At 41.3% G+C, this 23568-nt stretch overlaps 1 protein-coding gene across 2 annotated transcripts in view; it reads right to left on the bottom strand.

Moving 5' to 3' along the window:
* Nucleotides 1-23568, bottom strand: part of kek5 (kekkon 5) — a 482945-nt gene that overhangs the window by 140815 nt on the left and 318562 nt on the right. The window lies entirely within an intron of this gene.

The following is a 23568-nucleotide window of genomic DNA, read 5'->3' as shown; positions in this document are numbered from 1 at the left end:
GGTTCGGACATGCAAGTACTCCCACCTGCCCCGTGTGCGTTGGTGTCGAAGAGACGGCGGAATATGTTATGTTCGCCTGTCCACGCTTCGAGCCAGTAAGGAGTGTTATGCTAGCGATATGCGGAGCGGACACCAGTCCGGATAACATCGTCCCTAGGATGTGTGGTGCTACCGAGAACTGGAGCGCTGTGGTGACTGCGGTCACCCACATAGTTTCAGAGCTACAACGAGTGTGGCGTGCCGAGCAGCAGTTGACTACTGCCCGACTAGAGCGTTAGAGTACGGTTAGAGGAGCGCTATAGCGCATAGGCCTCTCCCGAATGCCTTCGGGCGGTTCCTGGAAGTCAAGGGTCAAGGGTCAAGGTCAAGGTAGGGTTTAACATCGCTTGAATGTTTCATCCTACTTCGTGTACCCTTCGAGATTTCCGTGTCATAAATTTTGCTTTTATTCACTATGAGGATCCAACTTTTAAGTTCAATTTGTAAACAGAGTAATTGGGGATTTATGACACACTTTAACAAGTCTAAACAATGACAATCTATGCTTTTTGCTCTCATTTAAAAACAAATGGTTTTATGGTTGCTTTTATAACGAGAGAGCAACTTTATAGAGTATTTTATCAAGGCATTAATAAACAATTGCTAATGAAGTTTATGATTGATTAATAGAGCAGTTTTATGGAGGGATTGAGAGTTGCTTTAAATTTATTTTTAAAACAAGACATCCTCGACAGACTATAGAAGGTTTTTAAAACTGCAATAAGCTGAATTACTAAGCAGGAATGTTTTACACTTTGAAATGCTGCATTTAAACTAAATGGATTGTTCATTGCCGTTATAAAACCATTATAAATCAGAGTGGATGCCAAATAGCAACTGAATTGTTACTTGGGTCTGAAACATTAAATTTTTCCAGTAAGTAGATATTTTTTGGCAAGTAATTTTATGTACAATATTAAATTTTCATGCAGATCGTGACCTTGGAGTTGACCGAATTGAAGGCTTTGATGTTGAGCAGTTTGACCAATTTATCATCTGGAACTTCGGCTTCGGCTAAAAATAATTCGGGTTCCATCTCTACTCTGCATCTCCACAGATGCCGCGGTTAGTAGGAAGGGTTAATAAGTTCTGGATTCACCATGGTAAGTATTGTGATCGTTGGTCGCTTGGTAGTAAGCAAAAACGGTCACCATAAGGGCCACCGAGCTCTTTCTATAAAAAAAACCTTCGGTAACTGGTTTGATTGTTCAACTCTTTTCTAATGACAGAGGAGCTTGGGGATGAACCCTATGATTTTCTACTTTGTGAGCAAAAACGTGCCCCATATTGTGATAATTCAACTCTATAGTGTTAAGGTAATGGTAGAACTTAAATGTGGTCACATTTCCAAATGGAAAATACACTTTCATCGGGTTTGAAAAGCGCAATTGTGCAGATTTGCTTTTCCCAACCCTGCATCAAATATTCGAGAGAATGGATTGCATCGATAAAATTGGATCAATTTGGCTATAAAATAAAACTAGGGATTAACGTTTGATACTATCTTGCTTGCTCTCCGTTCCCTTACAGCCTCGTTCGGGGTGCAAGTTCGTTCCCGGGGAAAACAAACAATTTGATTGAATACAAATATACATATTCGGTTCGGATTTTTATGAACGCCAAAGCTCACTGATGCAGAAAGTTGGCATATAGTCTGAAATGGTGGCTCAGCGTTCAGCCATTCAACCGTTCAACCTAGCCTCCCTGGTAGTGGTACATTTGGTTTAGCTCGGAGTGTTTGTTCTTCTGCATCTGCGCGCAAATTTATTGCTGCGCTATCGCTCTCTATCAGGGTACACACCGGGTTGCAGTAGAATACAATGGGAGAGTAACTCTTGATTTCGGATTTTGCCAAATAATTGGTCGTGGGACGTCGAAGCATGGCGACTGTGTGCTGCTTCGATGGAATTCCAATTTATGGCGCACGATAGATAATTCGACCAAGCTTTCCATCCGGTTCGATTCCATCCATCTGCTCGCATGCAGTACGTTTTGATTATGCTGAAAGAGTAAAAATCAATATGGTCGCCGAGTTTAAGGCACACGCAAAACAAATCCTGTGCATATTTTCTTACAGAAAATTTAATGTTGGGCTGTAGCGTACAACAAACAACAACAAACTTAGTTCAAAAATTTAGCTTACATAAAAACAACAAAATTATTTAAAAAGTTCTCCTTCCGCCGACCGCATTGCAAAATCGACACACTTTTCAGGCAAATCTGTAATAGAATCTTACATTTCCCGGTTGGGTGCACATGACTTCAAAGTCAACGATCAGACCGTGCGACTGGAATGACAGTGAAATTGCTTTTTTATCGATCGTCCAATTGCTACATAGAGCAGCGTCAGTGTCACTTGGTGCCGGTCGGTGGTGAATTGAACCAGTCAGGGCTTCCTTTGGGAGCGTATGTGTGGCATGTGTCCTTTGCACAAATTTACGTGATTAAAAATTCATTTGTCACTTTTGGTTGATTGCGACACGGTTAATGGGGATAAGTGATACGGTTTCCGGTGAAGGAAGCGTGATCGGAAGCCAGAAAGTCTATGCCACTGCTCCCATACATATAGCTATGAAAAATTCAAAACGCAATTTTCAAATATGAAAGGTCCAGATAATTTCCGGGGAAAATTTGGTGGAATTTTACTACTAATTGAATTCGGCTTGTCCAATTGGTTCTACATGAGCCCATGTCAAGAATCTGGGGAGTAAAAGCCACTTTTTTTGGATACTGGAATAGCAGTTAACCAGTGCTCTGGTTGTGGGTGCTTTACAATCAAGCTTTATGAATGAATTGATTAAAACTTTTTCTGGAACAAATTCTATGAATGAATACTGATTTGGCCAAATAAAATTACCTGAAAAGCTATTTTTAAAATGCGCTAGAAATACAATATTTTTGGTACAACAGCGGCAATTAGTGTAATCGTTCTTAAGACATGACAGATTTACAACCATTAAATGTTGAGGTTTAACATTTACTTAATTTTAGTAAATCAAGGATCTCAAAACATTCAATGTCTTGATGTTTAGTATTTCAAGTTCAATTTCAAGATATTGCAAATTTTCGAAGTGCCATAATTTGGAAATTATTTATTTATTTTAAGATTTCAGTTAACTTTACGCAAGATTAGAGATGTTCAGTGAAGTCCCATTAACTTCACATCAATTGCAGGGAATTTGCAAAGGATCTGAGAAATTAAAGGAAAAGCTAAGATTTAAACAATTCAAAATTAATGTCACACTAGCAACACTTGATGACTAAATTCTGAACTTAACTCTTTTCCTTAGGATAGGTCTTGTCAATTTTAACAACATTGCTCAATATAGGAACCTTCTATCTAGTCCATAAGTTAAGTAAGGGCAAACAATAAAAAAACACACACTAGCGCCACCTGATGAGTAAATTCTGAGGTGAACTCTTTACCGTGAAATAGGTCTTGTCCATCTGATCAACTTGGCCGAAGACGGAAACCTTCTATCTAGTCAAGATGTTGAGTTAGGACAAACAATTGAAAATGAATGTCACTTAAGCACCGCCTAGTGAGTGAATTATGAACTAATCTTTTTATCTTAGGATAAATTTTGTCCGTCTGAACATCATTGCTGAAAACGAAAACCATCCATATGGGAAAGATCTGTAGAGAGCGTTGTATAATGTATATTTAAGATGGCGCATCTTGATCATTTTTGGGCTAGCGTCATCTAGTGAGTAAATTATGTCATACACTACCCATAGTTTAGAAGGCTTTGTACTCTTTAACATCTTTGCACAAGGAAGCAACATGGCTTCCTTTAGATAACAACTTGAGTGCGGTAAAAATCGATAGAACTGTTTCAAACACATCGTCGATACATGAGCGAGTCGGTGATCACCTTTTTTTTGCCAGTGGTGGCGGAGGGGAATACCCCTCACCATCCCTTTTCAACGGGTGAGTTTGGTAAAGAGAGATGATCAAACCGATTTGTACCTTCCTAAAGTTGTCCTTGCTCGCTTTCTACTCTCTATATACAATTTTCACACTGCCGTACTCTAACGGAACTATCAACTCTATACTTTCATCTCCTTATCTATCGTATAAAAATTACCACTTTAGTCTGTTATTTGAAATAAGCATCTTCAACTATGAAAATCGTTGACTTCACGCAGAAGTAATACAAAGAACATCCTATATTGTTGGGATTTCGTGATATAAACATATCTATCATCTAAATATACCACTTCATGGGTATATTTTTTTACTTGACTCCTCCTCCCGAAAGATGCGTTTGAAAATTTTAACTCACAAGCCCACTAAATTTATTTTGCAAAACATTTAAAATTTCAGAAATCCATTGAAATTTCGTCAAGATTCGGCAATTTGAATTTGGGTGACTTTCTGGGTACAGATAATGTAATTTTTTTTTGTGACACAGAGGAAGTGTTAAAACGTCTTGAAAATAAAGGGAACTTCATAGAAGTCTTAATAACTTCAAAACGGTTTCATTTGCTTCAAAAAGCTACAGGAAATTTTAGGACGTTCTTGGAATTTCAGGAATACTTAGAGAACATAAGGTAAGAAATGAAGAGACCATTTGAAAAAAAAAACTGTGGAAACTTTTGGAAATTCCAAGTTCCTCAGAAAAGCTAGATCTAGGGATCTTTGGTTGATTTCAGAGATCTTCCCGTAGCTGCCGGAAAGTCCAGATTTTTGAAGGAGTTTAAACATCTATAAGCGTGAGATTAGATAAATTCCAGACACTTCCATGTTCTTCAGGAATGCATTACGAGAGCCCTTCAGATGTGCCGAGAATTTTAGGGAAGTATAGAGACCTTCAGAGGACTAATGAAAACTTCAGAGAAATTATGAAAACTTCAGAAATATGTTGGGACCTTCATAGAGGTCCAGAAAACTTCAGGAAAGTTTAAAAGTGTTTAGGGGAGTTCCATTTATTTCAACCAACCAGAATCAAGATATTGTACAATTGCGAAAATGGAATGGAAATTGTTACAGTCTTCAATAAAAGACTGGTTGTTGGTTAACTAGGTCTATATACTGCGGAGGTCAGAACTAATAAATGTAGAAAATAGTTAAGTCAAACAGCTTGATTATTCAAAGGTTTCTAAGATATTCGTTTCATGTGGTTCCTATGGAACACCTCCCTCTCAGAAAAGGTCGTAAGGTGATAACCATGATGGAAGCCTTCGGTTCCGGATGGGTCAATCGGTAGGTACTGGCACGATGTCTTCAACAACGTCCTTAGGTGCTGGTATCTCATCTTGAACATCGTCTTCAGGTGGGACCACCTCTTCTTGAGTCAACGGTTCGTCGCGAGCCAGAACTTCATCCAGTTGGTGTACTTCTCCAGGATCGGTAATATCATCAAGTTGAACTCTTCATTTAGCACGGTCCATGGTAGATGATCACTTGGCGCAGTAGCTTTGTTGGTGTCTTCCAGATAACGTTACCTTAGTGTGAGAGGAGATAAGACGACCGTTCTCCAGAAGGACAGTGTAATTGACGGAACCTTTTCTCTCGATCACCTTTCCAGGAAGTCAGGATGTTTCGTTTCGATGATGAGTCTCTGTATACACCAAACCATCAGCGGAAAATTCTCTCTTGACGGTGCCATAGCGTCGGTTGAATTGCTTGTTCTGCTTGCTATTTACAACGAGTGACTTTGATTCACAAGACTGAACAACATTGCTCAACACAGGAACCTTCATATGTTAAGTTAGGGCAAACAATGAAACATAATATCACACTAGCGCCACCTGGTGAGTCAATTCTGAGCTGACCAGGTTACCATTAAATAGGTCTTGTCCATCTGAGCAACTTGGCCGAAGACGGAAACCTTCTATCTAGTCAAGATGTTAAGTTAAGGCAAACTATTGAAAATGAATGTCACTTAAGCACCACCTGGTGAGTGAATTATGAACTAATCTTGTTATCTTAAGATAGTTTTTGTCCATCTGAACATCTTTGCTGAAAACGGAAACCATCCATATGAGAAAGATCTGTAGAGAGCGTAATATACTGTATATTTAAGATGGCGAATCTTGATCATTTTCGGTTTAGCTTCATCTAGTGAGTTAATTATGTCATCATTACCCATAGTTTAGAAGACCTTGTACTCTTGAACATCTAGGAAGCAACATCCTATATTGTTGGGATCTCGTGATATAAACACTTCATGGGTTAATTTTTAAAATTTCGTTTAGATTAAGCAATTTGAATTTGGGGTCAAATTGACCCCCGGGGTACAGATAACGTAAGTTTTTTTTGGCACCCTTCCTAATAATCAAGCGGCGGGAACGTAAGAGACGTTCTTAAAACGTCTTGAAAATATAGGGAACTTCATAGAAGTCTTAAGAACTTCAAAGCGCTTTCATTAGCTTCCAAAAAGTTGCAAGAAATATCAAGAATTTCTTGGAATTTCAGGAATTTTTAGAGAACATAATGTAAGAAATGTGGAGACCATTTGAAAAAAAAACTGTGTAAACGTTTGAGAAATTCCAAGTATTTCAGAAAAGCTAGATTTAGAGATCTTTAGTTGATTTCAGAGATCTTAAGGGAAGTTCCCGTAGCTGCCGGAAAGCCCAGACTTTTGGCGGAGTTTAAACATCTATAAGCGTGAGATTAGATAAATTCCAGACACTTCCATGTTCTTCAGGAATACATTAAGAGAATCCTTCAGATGTGCCGAGAATTTTAGGGAGGTATAGAGACCTTCAGAGGAGTAATGAAAACTTCAGAGATTATGAAAATTTCAGAAATATGTTGGGACCTTCATAGAGGTCCAGAAAACTTCAGGAAAGTTTAAAGGAGTTTAGGGGAGTTCCATTTATTTCAGAGCAGAACCAAGATATTGGAATGGAAATGGAAATGGAATGGAAATTAAATGGAAATGGAATGGCAATGGAATGGCAATGGAATGGAAATGGAATGGAAATGGAATGGAAATGGAATGGAAATGGAATGGAAATGGAATGGAAATGGAATGGAAATGGAATGGAAATGGAATGGAAATGGAATGGAAATGGAATGGAAATGGAATGAAAATGGAATGGAAATGGAATGGAAATGGAATGGAAATGGAATGGAAATGGAATGGAAATGGAATGGAAATGGAATGGAAATGGAATGGAAATGGAATGGAAATGGAATGGAAATGGAATGGAAATGGAATGGAAATGGAATGGAAATGGAATGGAAATGGAATGGAAATGGAATGGAAATGGAATGGAAATGGAATGGAAATGGAATGGAAATGGAATGGAAATGGAATGGAAATGGAATGGAAATGGAATGGAAATGGAATGGAAATGGAATGGAAATGGAATGGAAATGGAATGGAAATGGAATGGAAATGGAATGGAAATGGAATGGAAATGGAATGGAAATGGAATGGAAATGGAATGGAAATGGAATGGAAATGGAATGGAAATGGAATGGAAATGGAATGGAAATGGAATGGAAATGGAATGGAAATGGAATGGAAATGGAATGGAAATGGAATGGAAATGGAATGGAAATGGAATGGAAATGGAATGGAAATGGAATGGAAATGGAATGGAAATGGAATGGAAATGGAATGGAAATGGAATGGAAATGGAATGGAAATGGAATGGAAATGGAATGGAAATGGAATGGAAATGGAATGGAAATGGAATGGAAATGGAATGGAAATGGAATGGAATGGAAATGGAATAGATCGAAAAAACGAATGAAATTTCCTCATTTTTTCAAACTTTCGGAAACAAACATTTTGCTGTCAAAAGAAGCTTTCAGTGACCTCTAGAATTGGCGCTACAAAAAAAGTGACGCATTGTGCATTAGGGTCTAATAAGACCCAGACTGCAACACACTCCCTCAATTTTTGAACCTATTCTTGATCTATTGGCTTCAAAAGAAAGATAGAGGTCCCTAGAATGGCACCCTGCTCACGATTTTTTTTTTTCAATTTGGCTATTTAGGATACTTGGCACCGGTTCCGATAGGGCACAAATGGACACTTGCAAAACCTCATGTACTGGTACCGTCCAGCGGCTTAATAACTATGACTGTTCATCTAGAAGTCAATAGACATCATGTCATGGTCTGTAATGTGGATCTGGCCACATCTGGATACCAGGGTCTCAAAGAAGACATTTCCAAAACCGTCCGACGGTTAAAAATTTACGAGTTTTCTTCCAGAAGTAAATAGACATCATGCCACAAACAAATAGGTGGATCTAGTCACATGCGATACCCAGACCCAGCAGGGCCCCAAATAGGGCACAACCTTAACCTCATGTGCTGGTACTGTCCGAAGGTTAAAAATGTATGATTTTTCATCCAGAAGTAAATAGGCATCATACCATGGACCGGCAGGTGGATCTGGCTATATCCGGATACCCAGAACCGGTTCCGACGGGCCCCAAAAAGGGCACTTCCCAAACATCATGTACTGGTACCGTACGAATACTCAAAATTTATGATTTTGCGTCCAGAAGTAAATATACATCATGTTATGGTCCAACGTCCACAATAACCATATCTGGATACCCAGAACCGGTTCCCTCAGGATCCCAAAAAGGGCACTTCAAAAACCTCAAAATATATGATTTTGTATCCAGAAGTACATACACATCATGCCATGGACCAAAAGCCCAAGTAACATTTTAAGTTTTATGAAATACTACAAAGCTACTATAAAACAACATTCATAAAACCCTGGCTAAGACTGCTTTGCCATTGATGCATCCACTAAACCCAAGTGACATTGCAAGCTTTATAGAGGTTTTATAGCATTTTACAAACCTAAATCGTGGTCTACAGAACCCTCATAAAACCAAAATTGTCTAGTTGGCTCACTCTGGAAAAGGTTATGAAGGGTATATTTTCGAAGCTCTTCAAGATTGATTTACTGCAAAATGGTTATACGATAAACGCATTGAGATCCATTTCAAAAACGTTTTCAAATTACAATTAAAACCATTATCCGAGCTATTTACCCTACACACTTAGAAATACCTAATTTTACACGTGACGGAATTCATCTTTGACATAAAGGATGAGACGTAAACAAACATGTCATGTAAAATTAAGTGCTCCAAGACTGAAAAGTTTGCTACTCGACGAAAAGTACGTTTGATTGAGCTGAATTTTGCGTCCATTATGACTCAATTTTACGTCAAAATTGACGCTCGTATATGGCAGTCTCAGAGCACCAAAGTTTACATGATTTTTTCTTAGTGTGTAGCTGCTTGCTAAGTTCAGTAGAAAAACAATAATCAAGATTAAAAAAGATTTATAAATACCATTCGATCTTATCAAAATAACTAAAATAAAAACTGATCGTATAAAAATCCTACCGAATTTCAAAAATTATAAAATAGGTGCCTCATGATTTTTGCATTCTAAACATTTTCTCATTGCTAAATTAACTAAAATAAAGTTATATTCAAGGAAATATTGATTGAAAATCGAAGATTGTAAAAAAAAACAAAATAATTGTAATATGGCGGAGGCTTTAAAGTTGATTTTCAAGGGCCATTTGTGAAAAAGTTATTTTGCTTTCAAGAAATCCTTAAAAACATCATAAGGTTTTAAAATGGCTTTTATGAAGAAAACTTGTAGCCTGAAATGTATTTATCTAAAGCCATTTTCCTTGATCCTAACCCGTTCAGATTTATGGCAGCATTTATGGCGGCAATGTTGCCTACAAAATGTTAAACGTCAAAGTTTGTTTATCTTTCGATAGTTGCGCTGTGCGATTCAGCGTTCTTCCAGGCGATTCTCTCCCGATGGCTTGGAAGCAGTTACTCAGAAAGTGTTCACAACATTTCGCATTTCGCACAGCTGTAACCTCGATCATTCCCGAAAAGATTCCCTTCTTCCGGATGGTTCTGGAAGTGCACCATCAAACGATGCAGGAATGCACGGTTGAATGAATTTTTTCCAAGTGATGACCCTTTCACCGAATAAAATCGCAGCTATGGATCGGAAACCAACTAGAGTCCGCTAACTGACAGTTTCAGTGGTTTGCTGTCGGTTCTGACGGATCCGATCTTCATCTATTCGCAAGGTCTGGAGAATGCTGGTCTGTTTTCAGACTGTTTTGACAATGTTTTATGAATTTGAGGACCACGCTTACTTCACTCTTCTCCACCAGATGCTCAGTCGTTGATGGTACCCGTTCCGTTTGACGTGCTGTTTCTGCTAAAGAACTAAATTTTACTTCCCTTCGGTCGTTAGCATCGCTTGAATTTTTCCTCCAACTTCGTTTATCCTTCGTGATATCCTTGTTATAAATTTGTCCTTAAAGTTCAATTTGTAGACAGAGGAGGTTTTATGATACACTTTTAAAAGCCTAAAAGGCAACAATATATGCCTTTTGCTCTCATTTAAAACCTAACGGTTTTTTGATTGATTTTATAATGATAGAACAGGTTTATAGAGTATGTATTTTATCAAGACATTAATAAAAAATTGCTAATGAAGTTTATGATCGATTTTTAGAACAGTTTTATGGTGGGATTGAGAATTACTTTAAATTATATTTTAAAACAAGACAGTTCTTGACTTCTCGCCAGACTGTAAAAGGTTTTTTAAAACAGTGAAAAGGTGAACTACTAAGCAGGAACGTTTTACACTGTGAAATGCTGAATTTAAACTAAATGGATTATTCATTGCCATTATAAAACCACAATAAATCAGAGTGGATGCCAAATGATTGCAGAATTGTTGCTTGGGAGGTGGTACCGTTGGACGGTAACAATACATGAAATTTTAGAATTGTCCTTGTTGGGGCCCTGCCGGAACCGGTTCTAGGTATCCAGATGTGGCCAGACCACCTTTCGGTTCATGGTATACTGTCTATTTACTTCTGGATGAATAAATTTTGAGCCGTCGGACGGTACCAGTACATGAGGTTTTGGAAGTGTGGCTTCAGAGCAATTCCATTAAATTAATAAAATTTGCAGTTACTTATAAAAAGTTCCGTGAAATTATTGGACATTTCTTTAATTATATGACTGATCCCAAAAATTCATAAGCGTCAGGGAATTATGAAAATTTAGGGATTCTCGGAAAAGCAACTTCAGGGATGTCCAGAGAAGTTCGGGGAAAATTAGTGAAAAATTATGAAATATTTATGGCAATGCTACTAAAACTGTCCAAAAAAATTCTGAATTTCCTTGAAGTTTTCTAGGCTGCACTGAATTTCTCAGTATGTTCATAAGTCCCCGCTGAAGTTAATTCAATTAATTTCAACGGGTACTAATAAATATACTGAGACATTCAAAGCAGTCTAGAGAACTTTAAGAAAATTCAGAAATTGTTTTGGAGAGTTTTAATAACATCAGGAATGTCTAGACAATTGGAATTTTTTTGAACTAGATAATTTAAGGGCAGTTCGATTGACATCAGGAAAATTTCGAGCACTTCAGTGAAAATCGTTGAATTTTATTTTATTTTGCGGGGGGTCTTACGAAGGCCAAGTCTCAAGTGCGCAGGCTAAACTCCAGAAGGCCTGTCAATTGTTGTAAAGAAAACCTGTTTAAAATACTAAATTGCAAAGGCAGAAGCAATGTATAAACATTTAGCTATATACCGTATGCGTGATAATGTTTGCACCATTGAGCAATTTCAAAATTAAAAAAATTCTCAAAAATTTCATTTTTGAGTTTTTTTTTATTTATTCAAAGGAGGGATGTTTCTCAGAGTCTTAAACCATGTTAATCATCGATCGAGTTTCCACTTGCTGCAATAACGGCCTCCACACGCTTCCGGAATGCACGGCAGGTTCTAATAATGTAGTCTGGATCCATTTGTCTCCAGGTACGGGTCAATGTTTGTATTAGGCTTGCTGTACTCGGGTGGCGTTGAGAACAGGCCTTGGCTTTCATGACGCGCCATATTGAGTAATCCAGCGGATTAAGATCGGAGCTGGATGGCGGCCACATATCCTTCGCCCAGAACGGAAGATGTTCCTGCAATCACTTCTGAGTGCGGTTCGAGGTGTGGCACGGAGCCCCATCTTGTAGAAATACAACATTTGGCTGCGGAACGCACTCTTCTTTGATCCACGGAAGAACATACTTACTTAAAATCCCGATGTAGACCTCCGTGTTGACCTTGTCGCCTTCTGGAACGAACACCGGGTCCATTTTTTTTCACATCGGAAGCCACGAATCCAAACACCATAACGCTAGCAGGATGCTTGGTCAGATACACGTTCTTGTGCTCGTCGGCCACGTCTTTTACCGGAAGAGAACTAATATACCGGTCGGTTCTGGAATTCGATAAGGAATCGACGGTGTAAACATGCTCTCGTCGGTGAACAGGATTACCGGATTTTTTTTCGCTTAAGGAAGTTCAAGTTTTTCTTGCATCGTTCGACTCGTAGCTCCCGGATGCGGTTGGTAATCTTGTGAGTTTTTTCCGTGCCCTCGACTTCGCCCCGCAATCTTCCTTTACGATCTTCCGTGCCGTAAAGTCACTGATCCCGTGTTCCTTTGCCATTTTCCTTATTGAACGCAATGAATTCACCCGAATCTTCCTTTTGATAGCAGCGATAACCCTCGGAACCCGAGCTGACCTCGGACGACCTGTGGCCACCTTCGCGGATAGTTGTCCTTTCTTTTCTCGGTCTAAAACCCTTTTGACGGTCCACCGGGACACTCCCACGGCGATTGAAATGTCTTTTTGCGACATTTGCGCGTGGGACAAATCACTAATACGCTGCCACTTCGTTGTCCAACTGTCAAACTAAGTAAATCATTTTCTTTTATACACAGCCTACTACGGTATGAGCTATAGGTTACGTGCATGCCAAGAAAACCAAGGTATTGTATGCACAGGTGAAACGGGAACCTTATTTGTACGATGGTGCAAACATTATCACGCATACGGTATCTTAACAATAAAGTTTGGTAAGTATTTGAAGTTCCTGGAGCACCTAGGTTTTAAATGAAATGTAATTTATTTTGAATTTGGAACAAATAAAGATTTAAAAAATTAGAAAATTTCGTCCATACATAGGTATGTATTCATTACGATCGCCGCAATGAATTGACAATATTTTGGTTAAAAAGTGTTGCAATATTTATCCAGCTCAACGTTGACCCATCTTTTAAGTTATGTAACCAGTAATTTACTATTTTTGTCGAAGCTGTCTGTCTTACACATACCACAACACCGCTTGTTAAAAGATTGTGAGGACAACCATTGTTGCATGACGTACCGTTTCACGAACGGCTAAAACCTGATGGGCTCGGATGAAAACAGACACTCTTGCCATTGAAGGTGTAGCTCCAAGCCACTAGTGAACGACTGCTTTACCAGGAATTTCGTATGAGTAATCCCAAAGGAAGTAACCTGCAGAAATTCGGAGGGAAAGCCTTTCCTAACACCCTGACGCCAGACACGCACCTCATTACCGTGTACGTAAACCTCACTCCATGAACTCGGCACGAACGACGCGGAAGCTGACTGCCGGGCCGGAGATTCCGTTTGTCACGGAATTCATTCGAGTTGTATGTGTGTATATATAATGTAAGACGTAACACGAATGCGTGTGTGTTTGCCTGGTTCACGTGTTGAAATTTATGATTGGCAGGCCGTTTCCCAGCGTCCTCCTTCTTCGGTTTGCGAAAGGACCAGGAAGGAAAATGCCGGCGAAGGTCGACGGGACAAAGATATATTATTAGCTTGTCGTTTCGCTTCTGGTAAAACGTTGTTCCCAGCTGCCGGCATGGCGTCCCATTTACTCCCATGTGTGCCATTGCTTCGGGCCCTTGCTGGGGTGTGTATATATGGTCCTAGAATTTATTACGAAACATGATAAATGGACGAAGTGCGTCGAATGGATTTTCCCGGGAGTAAGGGAACAAGGCGAAGGCATGGTATCCTTGGGGTGTACTAGACAGGTGTGTTGTTACAACACAGACGTTGTTTCTTGAGGCTTGGATTACCGGGTCGATTGGCACGAGTGTGGGTTATTGTGAAACTGCTAATTTACAGATGGTGACAGGCGGAGTGATCGTGCTAGCCGATAAGGACCCAGGTAATCCTGGCACGGAAATTAGATGGCAACGGATTTGGGTGAAGAAATTCAATCAACAAGGGCCCACGTCCGCTGCTTCAGCCGTAATGTTTCAAAATTAATAAATTAATCAAAACGTTGTGATTCCATTCCAAAACGAAGTGTTTCTTACAAAGTTGCTACAAAAATCAGCCGTCCACTTTGTATATACGCTTGCAGTGGGTGTTAATTCTACGGCGAATTTCACTCCACAGCGGGAAACCTGCTGCAGATGTTTTGGCCCAGGCACAATGAAGCCGGCCCTTCCGGGCTAACAGCGAGCTTCGCGTAAAATTTTACGATAATTAGTTTTGCAATTACACTGAAGCCGAAAATTCTCAGGCTCCAAAGCATTTTCCCACCGCCGATGACCGTGGATGTCTTTCGTCGGAGCCCGGTTTCTTGCCTATTAGGGTGGGTCAACTAAACAACCCCCCGCTCCCCATGGTTCGATTCATATTGAGGACCCTAACAACTGTGTCCAATTTTAAAGGATTTGGCTATGATGACTGCGAAGAAAACTAAACAGAACAACTTCGTTCAACACCGCAAATCGATTTGACTTCTGTGCAAAAAGTTAGTATCCAGATTGTAACCGAATTCGTTCAAATTTGCCACAGTTGCTGGGGACCTCAATACGAATCGAAAAAGCTGCGGCGAGCCGGGGTTTGTGATCCGCCATATAAACTTGACCCATCCTGTTCCCTAATGCTTGCCTTCGCTGCAGTAGTTAGTACTTACGAAGCGGAGCGGAAAAGTTGGGAAAACAATTTTATATGTGAGCTACTTTTCTGCCTGAGCGTGCCAATATTCACAGGACCGAAGCCACTCCCGAATTGCTCTCTAGTTTTCCTCCCACAATATGCCAATTTAATTGCATTCCATCACACTTTCGTCGATGATCTTGGTCTGCTACACTGTATTTTCCATACTACCACAGCCTGAAGCGGCCTGTCTCCGACGAGGCTGTTGGAAGGGAAATTGTAGGACCTTTGACAGTGACTAGTTGTCTTCGCCAGCAATCAATAGACATACTGCTGTTTGCGTCGTAAAACTGCACGTCCCATGAAAGAAAATTGCAAATGGTACTGGAAAAGGAAGCTCGTTTGGAACGATGAAACTGTTTTCCGGTCATGAAATTGAACATCGATCGATGGAAGTGGTTGTTTTGCAAATTGGAAGTTTATCGCTTTTTTCCGGATTTACTCGTCAATTAGTCTGGTCATAATTTCGATTTACATTTCCCTTCATGTCTTGCAAAGCGCCAATTTGTATGCATATGTGCCACAGGATAACTGAGGAAATACTTCCGATGACTGAATGCAGTAATTAGATGTTAACTCAGCAGGACTAAGTTGTCGCAATTCGTTTCCATTTGGCGTTAAAATGGCACTAACGTGGGTAAAATCTTTGCGTCACGAAACGTTCAATTATTTATTTTCGGACATTTTACTATTACCAAAAGAATAATGAGTGCATATCTTAACAGGTCATAATCGTCAACTTGGGACGACATTGGGAACGTAAATTATGTTTTCAAAATCACTTGAATGATCCTTGGAATATCCTTAACATCTTGTTTTCAAATAAAGTGCGAATAATCCTTGGGTTACTCCTGGAACAATCGCGCATTGTTCGAAGGTCAAAAACGACTTGGGCGTTAACAGGTTAATTCTTTGGGGGGGGATGGTATGCTGAGTGGAGGATTACAATTAAATCTGATAATATCTCCAAGAAAAGTTCAAAGGATTTCGGCAAAGAATTCCAGGCGAGTTTGCCAAACATATTTTGAGGAGAAATCAGGAATTTATGAGGAGAGCTGCAAATTAATTCTTAGGATACGTTCAATGTAAGTAGAATTACAAGGAAAGAAGTGAATTGCAAAGGGATTTCAGAAATGAATTCACTGAAAATTCAGATAATTGCTCCAAAGGGTTACGAAGAATTTCAAGATAATTCCGAGGAAAATTTAACTCGGAGGATAGTTCCATCATTTTGAGGAATATTTCAAGGGAATCCGGAAATGTATTCCAAAAATATTCCTGTGGCATTTCAGAGCATTAAAGAAGCATTCGAAGTGAATTCTGAGGAGAATTTCAGATATTTTATGGAATTTCTAGAATAATTTAGTTTCAGTTATAATAGAGATATACACGTTATGAGCTCTCAAAAATTTAAATAGCTCGCTTGTTTTCATTATCGTTAAGAGGCCGAGCATTCCAATTCATGATATTTAATGGTTTTAAATTCATGACTGAATCTCAAAGTAATGGCGATATTGTTTTCAAATTTAACTCCAATTTGAAAAGCGCCGACTGGGTCTACTGGGGTGAGATATAATAACGCTTACCACTACACCACCGGCCTTTGATTTCTAACATCATAGTTTCTATATGTTTGACAGCCAAATTTCACAATAGTTTTTGAAGATCGTGATGATTATGGTGGATGATTTCTCTCATGAATGTATTTGTAAAAACTATGTTGTCGTGCTCTAGGATTATACAGATTGCATATGTTAATGGATACAAATAATGCTTACCTGTGAACGTAGGGAATGGTTAGGAAATAACAGAGAGGGAGAGATTTGGAAGCCAAGATAGAAGTCGGCGACAGATCGAAGTTTCTCTGGAAGGAGTGGGCATTTTACAAGATTCCGCTAGCTTATCCAAGGAAGGACTAGCCTTATAAAGTACTCCTAACCGCTTGAACAATGCATTTCAATGGTTCATTCTTCACGTACCTAAGGGACTACGTAAACTGGTTTTGAGCATGAGCATGATTGACCGCCCACGGTTGCTACTCTGTTATTACCAGATCAGCTGTAATTACACAGAGAACCAATAGACGATGCTTGGGACTAGCAATCATCTTCAATGTGTAAAAACTGGTGACCTCAAACTAGGCAATACCAGTGCCAGCCGCGCCCGAACACAGGTCAAGAAAGGAATGGGTAGGAATGTGATGACGAGACACTCGCTTTGATGGAAGCCGAGAACACCTCTGCACTTCCACGAGGAATCACTGTGATGTTGGATAAGAGGGTTTCGATTGCAGCAGTATTCATTTTGATAAACGATAAGCTGAATTGATGTCCTGACGAGCATATAACGCGAAGGACCTTGAGATTGAACCCACGATCTTCTGTAAGCAAAAAAGTTTGCCACTAGGCAAACAAGCTCCATTTTCATCATTGAGTTATTGAGCTGTTATTACCATGTAGTCATATTAGCAAATAAAGCAATTGACGAATCTTGAATGTGGATGGGCCTGTGATTAGATTCATGATGTTCCGTTCAGTAAGCAAAAACGATCGCTCTAAGGCCGCCGAGCCCCTTATATCACATCATACATACATACATTTATTTGTACAACATTACATTTAAGATAAGACATAATCAACAATAGTTCGCCACAATACTCGGTTTGCGGCTGCCGCTCTCCATGCTCGGTCATGCCCAATGCTCGCTAGATCACGCTCTACCTGGTCCGCCCATCGTGCTCTCTGTGCTCCACGCCTTCTTCTACCAACCGGATCAGTAGCGAGCACCAACTTTGCAGGGTTGTTGTCCGGCATTCTTGCAACATGCCCTGCCCACCGCATCCTTCCGGCTTTGGCCACCTTCTGGATGCTGGGTTCGCCGTAGAGTGCAGCGAGCTCGTGTTTAATTCTTCGCCGCCACTCACCGTTCTCCTGCACACCGCCGAAGATCGTCCTTAGCACACGTCGCTCGAAAACTCCGAGTGCTTGCAGGTCCTCCTCAAGCATAGTCCATGTCTCGTGTCCATAGAGGACCACCGGTCTTATTAGCGTTCTGTACATGGTACATTTGGTGCGGGAGTGAATCTTTTTTGACCGTAGTTTCTTCTGGAGCCCGTAGTAGGCACGACTTCCACTGATGATGCGCCTTCGTATTTCACGACTCACATTGTTGTCAGCCATCAGTAAGGATCCAAGGTAAATGAATTCCTCCACTACCTCGAAAGTATCCCCGTCTATCGTGACATTACTTCCTAGACGAATCCTGTCATGTTCGGTTCCGCCTACTAGCATGTACTTTGTTTTTGACGCACTCACCACCAGTCCGACCTTTGCTGCTTCGTGTTTCAGGCGGGTGTATAGTTCTGCCACCGTTTCAAATGTTCTTGCGATTATGTCCATGTCGTCCGCAAAGCACACAAATTGACCGGATTTCGTGAAAATCGTATCCCGGCTCGTCGCATTACACCTTCTAGAGCGATGTTGAAGAGTTGGCATGAGAGTCCGTCACCTTGTCGCAGTCCCCGGCGAGATGCGAATGAACTGGATAGTTCACCCGAAATCCTTACGCAGTTTTGCACACCGTCCATCGTTGCTTTGATCAGTCTGATCAGCTTCCCAGGAAAGCCGTTCTCGTCCATGACTTTCCATAGCTCTGTGCGGTCGATACTGTCGTATGCCGCCTTAAAGTCGATGAACAAATGATGCGTTGGGACCTGGTATTCACGGCATTTCTGGAGGATTTGCCGTACGGTGAAGATCTGGTCCGTTGTCGATCGGCAGTCAATGAAGCCGGCTTGATAACTTCCCATGAACTCGGTCATTTTAGGTGATAGACGACGGAATATTATCTGGGATAGCACTTTCATGGTCGCCTTTCATGTGAATGGGGCAGATTACCCCCTCCTTCCACTCCTCCGGTAGCTGTTCTGTTTCCCAGATCTTGACTATCATCCGGTGCAGGCAGGTGGCCAACTTTTCTGGACCCATCTTGATGAGTTCGGCTGCGATATCATCCTTACCAGCTGCTTTGTTGTTTTTGAACTGCTGAATGGCATCCCTAACTTCCCTCAGCGTGGGAGTTGGGTCAGTTCCGTCCTCTGCTGCACTGACGTAGTCGTTTCCTCCATTGCGCTGGTCTCCCGTGCCCACGTTCTCCTCGCCATTCAGGTGCGCATCGAAGTGCTGCTTCCACCTTTCAATCAACTCACGTCCGTCCGTCAAGAGGCTCCCGTCCTTATCCTTGCACATTTCGGCTCGCGGCACGAAGCCGTTGCTTCTGGTAGAACTTCCGTGTTTCTTGGGAACGGCACAGCAGTTCCATTTAATCGCACTCCGCTTCTTCCAGTTCCACGTTCTCTCGGGTTCCATGCTGCAGCATTACCGCCCGCGCTGCGTTCTTCTCCTCCAAAATCGCTATGCACTCCTCGTCGAACCATTCATTCCGTCGACTTCTTTCCACGTACCCGATGGTGCTCTCGGCTGCATCCGTGATGGCTGCTTTTACTGTACTCCAGCAGTCCTCTAGAGGGGGCACATCGAGCTCGCCCTCCTCTGGCAACGCTGCCTCGAGATTCTGAGCGTATGCTAAGGCGACATCCGGTTGCTTTAGTCGCTCTAGGTTGTACCGTGGCGGGCGTCGGTACTATACATTGTTGATGACGGAAAGTTTTGGGCGCAGTTTGACCATCACCAGGTAGTAGTCAGAGTCGATGTTAGCGCCACGATAGGTCCTGACGTCAATAATGTCGGAGAAGTGCCGTCCATCAATCAGAACGTGGTCGATTTGCGATACCGTCTGCTGTGGTGATCTCCAGGTGTAACGATAGGGGAGGCTGTGTTGGAAGAAGGTGCTACGTATGGCCATGTTCAACAAAAGGAAGCGAGAGCACACCAAGCACCAAAGCAACAGGGGGAAACATCAGAACAAACCTTTCCATATCAAATTATCGCGCCCGGGACACAAAACTATTCAAATGCGGAAAAATCCACGCCAACACAAAGACAGCTCAGTGTTCATTCGGCTGTCGACAGAAGCGGACAACTCTCGATGTGTGTCACGCGATCGTCTGTTAACTCGACAACAACCATTGTGTGGTCATCCTCATTGTTCTTCATCAGAAGTTCTTTCGGTCGATGCGTCGTCGACTTTGGAAACCAACCGTTCCGTGATGATGTGTGTGTGAGTGCTGTCCACGTTTTGCGTCCATTGCTACTATGGAAGCACTCTGCCCCCCGTTGACAATACTGCCATACAATGAAACCACTGGAAGCGGCTCCAATTATGATGGAAGAGGCTTGTTGGATAGCGGAAGATAAAGTGTTTATTGTGTTGTACCTTTTGACTATAGTTAGATGTATTGTATAGTGAACAAGAATCCTCGGCTCTAAAAAGTTTATTAGATTGAGCCTTTTCAAATAAATTAATAAACAAAGACAGCCAGAACTAAAAAAAAAAAAAAATAAAAGCCCACAGCGGAGCAAAAACACAACCGGTTTCTAACGATTCTCAAAGTGGACTCCAGGACTACGCAGACCGGTTTTGAGAGGATTTAGACCCCGGCCCCCGCTCCCTTCTTAGACAATCTTCGTTTATTTGGAAATTTGTCGTCTTTCTCGACATCGTCCCTTCCTAGGTGAGGGCTGTGCACGTTGATCCTCAACTTGCAGTCGTTTGTCATATGTCATTCTCAGATGATAATCGAAACCCATGAGTAGTATCAAAATGACCAATTCAACCGTAACTATTCAAATCGACGTATCGATTTGTAAACAATCACTTCAATCGACGACGTGGCAACTGATAGCTCACGCACAGAAACTAACAACACCAGCTATTAGGGAAAAGATTCCCTTTCCTGATGATGGTGTTTGTTTGCGTGGGTGAGATAGCAGTTAAGACAAATCGTCGATTGAAGTGATTGTTTACAAAATCAGATACGTCGATTTGAATAGTTACGCTTGAATTGGTCATTTTGATACTGCTCATTGGTTTCGATTATCATCTGAGAATGACATACGACACACGCCTGTAAGTTGAGGATCAACGTGCACAGCCCTCACCTAGGAAGGTACGATGTCGAGAAAGACGCTTTTTACCTTACTACACCAATGGTGTCGCTACACTAGCATCGTGTCTATTGGGAATGCACTCAGTGGCAGAAAACTGCAAATCTCCTCCACCGGGAGCAGCAGTTGCCGAGCACATCTGCATAGCTCGCAGCATCTCAGCTCAGCAAGGACCAACAACAACTGACTGCTGGCTGCGGAGGAAACCGGAAAGTCAAGAATGCCAATGTAAATCCCCTTTTGGGAGTCTCATGATGGCACATGGCAGCCCTGTGATAAGAAGACCAGAATTCTCCGAATCCAATTGGCATGGTTGAAATGGTTTTCCCAAGTCGAAAACAGGATAAGGTTTCACTCAAATTGCATTCAGCTTGGAATTTGACTCGGAGTTTTGCGGCTTCCTTTGTGTGAGTGCGGTGCCACAGATTCTATTTCGTATTTATTCTGTGGAAGCAAGACTGAATTTCCTTTGTATATTTGCAATGATTAATTTAGAAATCATAAGCCAGCTCTCAAACGAAGAAACCGCTCCGCATCGCATTCATGGCAATTCGGAAGACTGCGCTTACCTACTTTTGCGAAAGGATTGCAATTTTGTTCTTTCGTGTGAACACGCTGCCAGGGTGTGGCTGAGAGCGGAAAAACAGGGAAACCACATTCAGCTAAGTTGGTGAAAGAATGGAACAATCTTCTTTCGGTTACAAGGAAATTTTTCACCCGTCGCTCTCGCCCTCCTAGCTGACGGGTGGAAGATGCGAAGTAAAACTAGGTATTTCATCGTTTCTTCGAGCTTGGCTGATGACGTGGGACGTGTTGCCAGTTTGACGTAGAGGAAATTCAACGAGCGACAGCTGAATGTTAGATTGTAAAATTACCAAACTGGCAACCCTGCCCCCGCAAAGTCTGCTGATTACCCGGAGCATGCGGAGGACATCAGCAATGTGCCGAGTTTCCCATCATCAGCTCAATAGCAGCTAGCGAGTGAGCTGCTACAACTAGCGAACGCTTCTTCGAAGTATGCTACACTAGAAGTAAGGCGCATTTTTTTTCCCATGGCGAGTGAAACAGGAAGAACAAAACTGTGAAAAATAAGTTCACTCGTGAAATGGAAATAAAAATCTTCTCGTGTTTACTGTTGCATCGGTTGCTCCAGTGCCAGCGAGGGGCAAGTGGCAGTAAAAGTTGTGCGACGTCCCGGGGCGGGAGAGGAGGTTGGGGTGAACTAGCATGAAAAGAAAAATAGCAATAGAAATCGTAATAATATGAAATATAACTGCCATTTCACATGAAAAATACATGCCTCGAAGCGATGAACGACGTCGACGATGACGACGTCGACGACGACGACGACGGTGGTCGTGGTTAGATCGTGCTGATACTGTGAATGACGGATGGCGAATTCCTGACGGGAATGGGTGGCAGTGCGGTTGATGGCTTGATGAGGTGGAAAAGTCTTCGGAAGGGAGGCATTTTATTGGTTGAATCGCAGAGTCGGAGGTGGAGACGAAATTGGGGTTCTTTTGAAGGAAAACATAGTTACAAATCGCTTAACTTGCGACGACGGAGGTGAAAGTCGTTGGGCGGTGGAATTGGTGAGGAAAATTGGAACTGTGCACAACGTAGGAAATGTGAGATTTTCAAAAAGGGGGAAATGTTGGCTTCGGCAACCAAAATTTAATCACTTTCATAATTAACACGTGATTATTTTTTTCTGGAGCACTTCGATATAGTCTAAGAATTGTTTAAACGACATTTAAATTAAAATCCACGATCACAATTTTTCACAAATCCGTATACAGCAATCAAACTTTTGAGTGTGATACATTTGAAGATTAGAAATTGTAACCCAGCAGCTAGCTCTGGAGTTTATCCAGATTTTCACACCGACATCTAGCAGCAGCAAACCTCATGACGAACAGGGAGAACTGCAGCTTGAGAGAACAAAAATAATCGAGGTCAAAAAGAATACAGTGCCTTCGCGTTTTTGGCAACAATGCAACATTTTTATGTTGCCAAAATAGGGATGTTGCCAAAATCGAGATTTTTTCCTATAGCTTTTCCCTCAATATGGTGATAATAATCGTCATGAAAATACATTTAGGGACCATTCAATAAATACGTAAGCATATTTTCGGACATTTTCGACCTCCCTCCCCTCCTTGTAAGATTTTGAAAATACTGGTTAACTGCAGTGAACTGGTTACGTGATTAGATTGTTGACGATCCCTCTGGAAGTTCTCGAGTACAATACGACTGGAACTTGACGAAGAGGCAAATTTCGAGCTAGGAGCTATGTAGTAGGAAAAAGGCCGCTGGAGTAGAGCATTACAATATAGCCCATCATCCACCTGGCACAAAACCTTCTCATCTTTTCTAAATACGATGTGATTAAGGATTGACCAGCAAGAATACGATCTGCTATGTCTCCGCAAATAAACTGATTGGCGATATGCAGCCATAGATCGAGTGGAATGAAGATGACTTCTATGTTAAGAATAGGTCTTAATCCGAACATAATGTAAGGCTTCCAATAATTACGTCACACCAAAATATAGGGAAAAGAATGTCCTCCCATGGTTTGTCATATTTTTCCTATCATATTCATTACTTGTCAGTGATTTCTTAACTTCCCCTCCCCTTAGAGCGTTATAT

This window comes from Ochlerotatus camptorhynchus, unplaced genomic scaffold (assembly GCF_037179485.1).
Source record: "Ochlerotatus camptorhynchus isolate MF236.1 unplaced genomic scaffold, CSIRO-AGI_Acam_v1.1 ptg000435l, whole genome shotgun sequence".
In the NCBI taxonomy this organism is placed as follows: domain Eukaryota; kingdom Metazoa; phylum Arthropoda; class Insecta; order Diptera; family Culicidae; genus Ochlerotatus; species Ochlerotatus camptorhynchus.
This window is presented reverse-complemented; position numbering and strand designations above follow the sequence as displayed.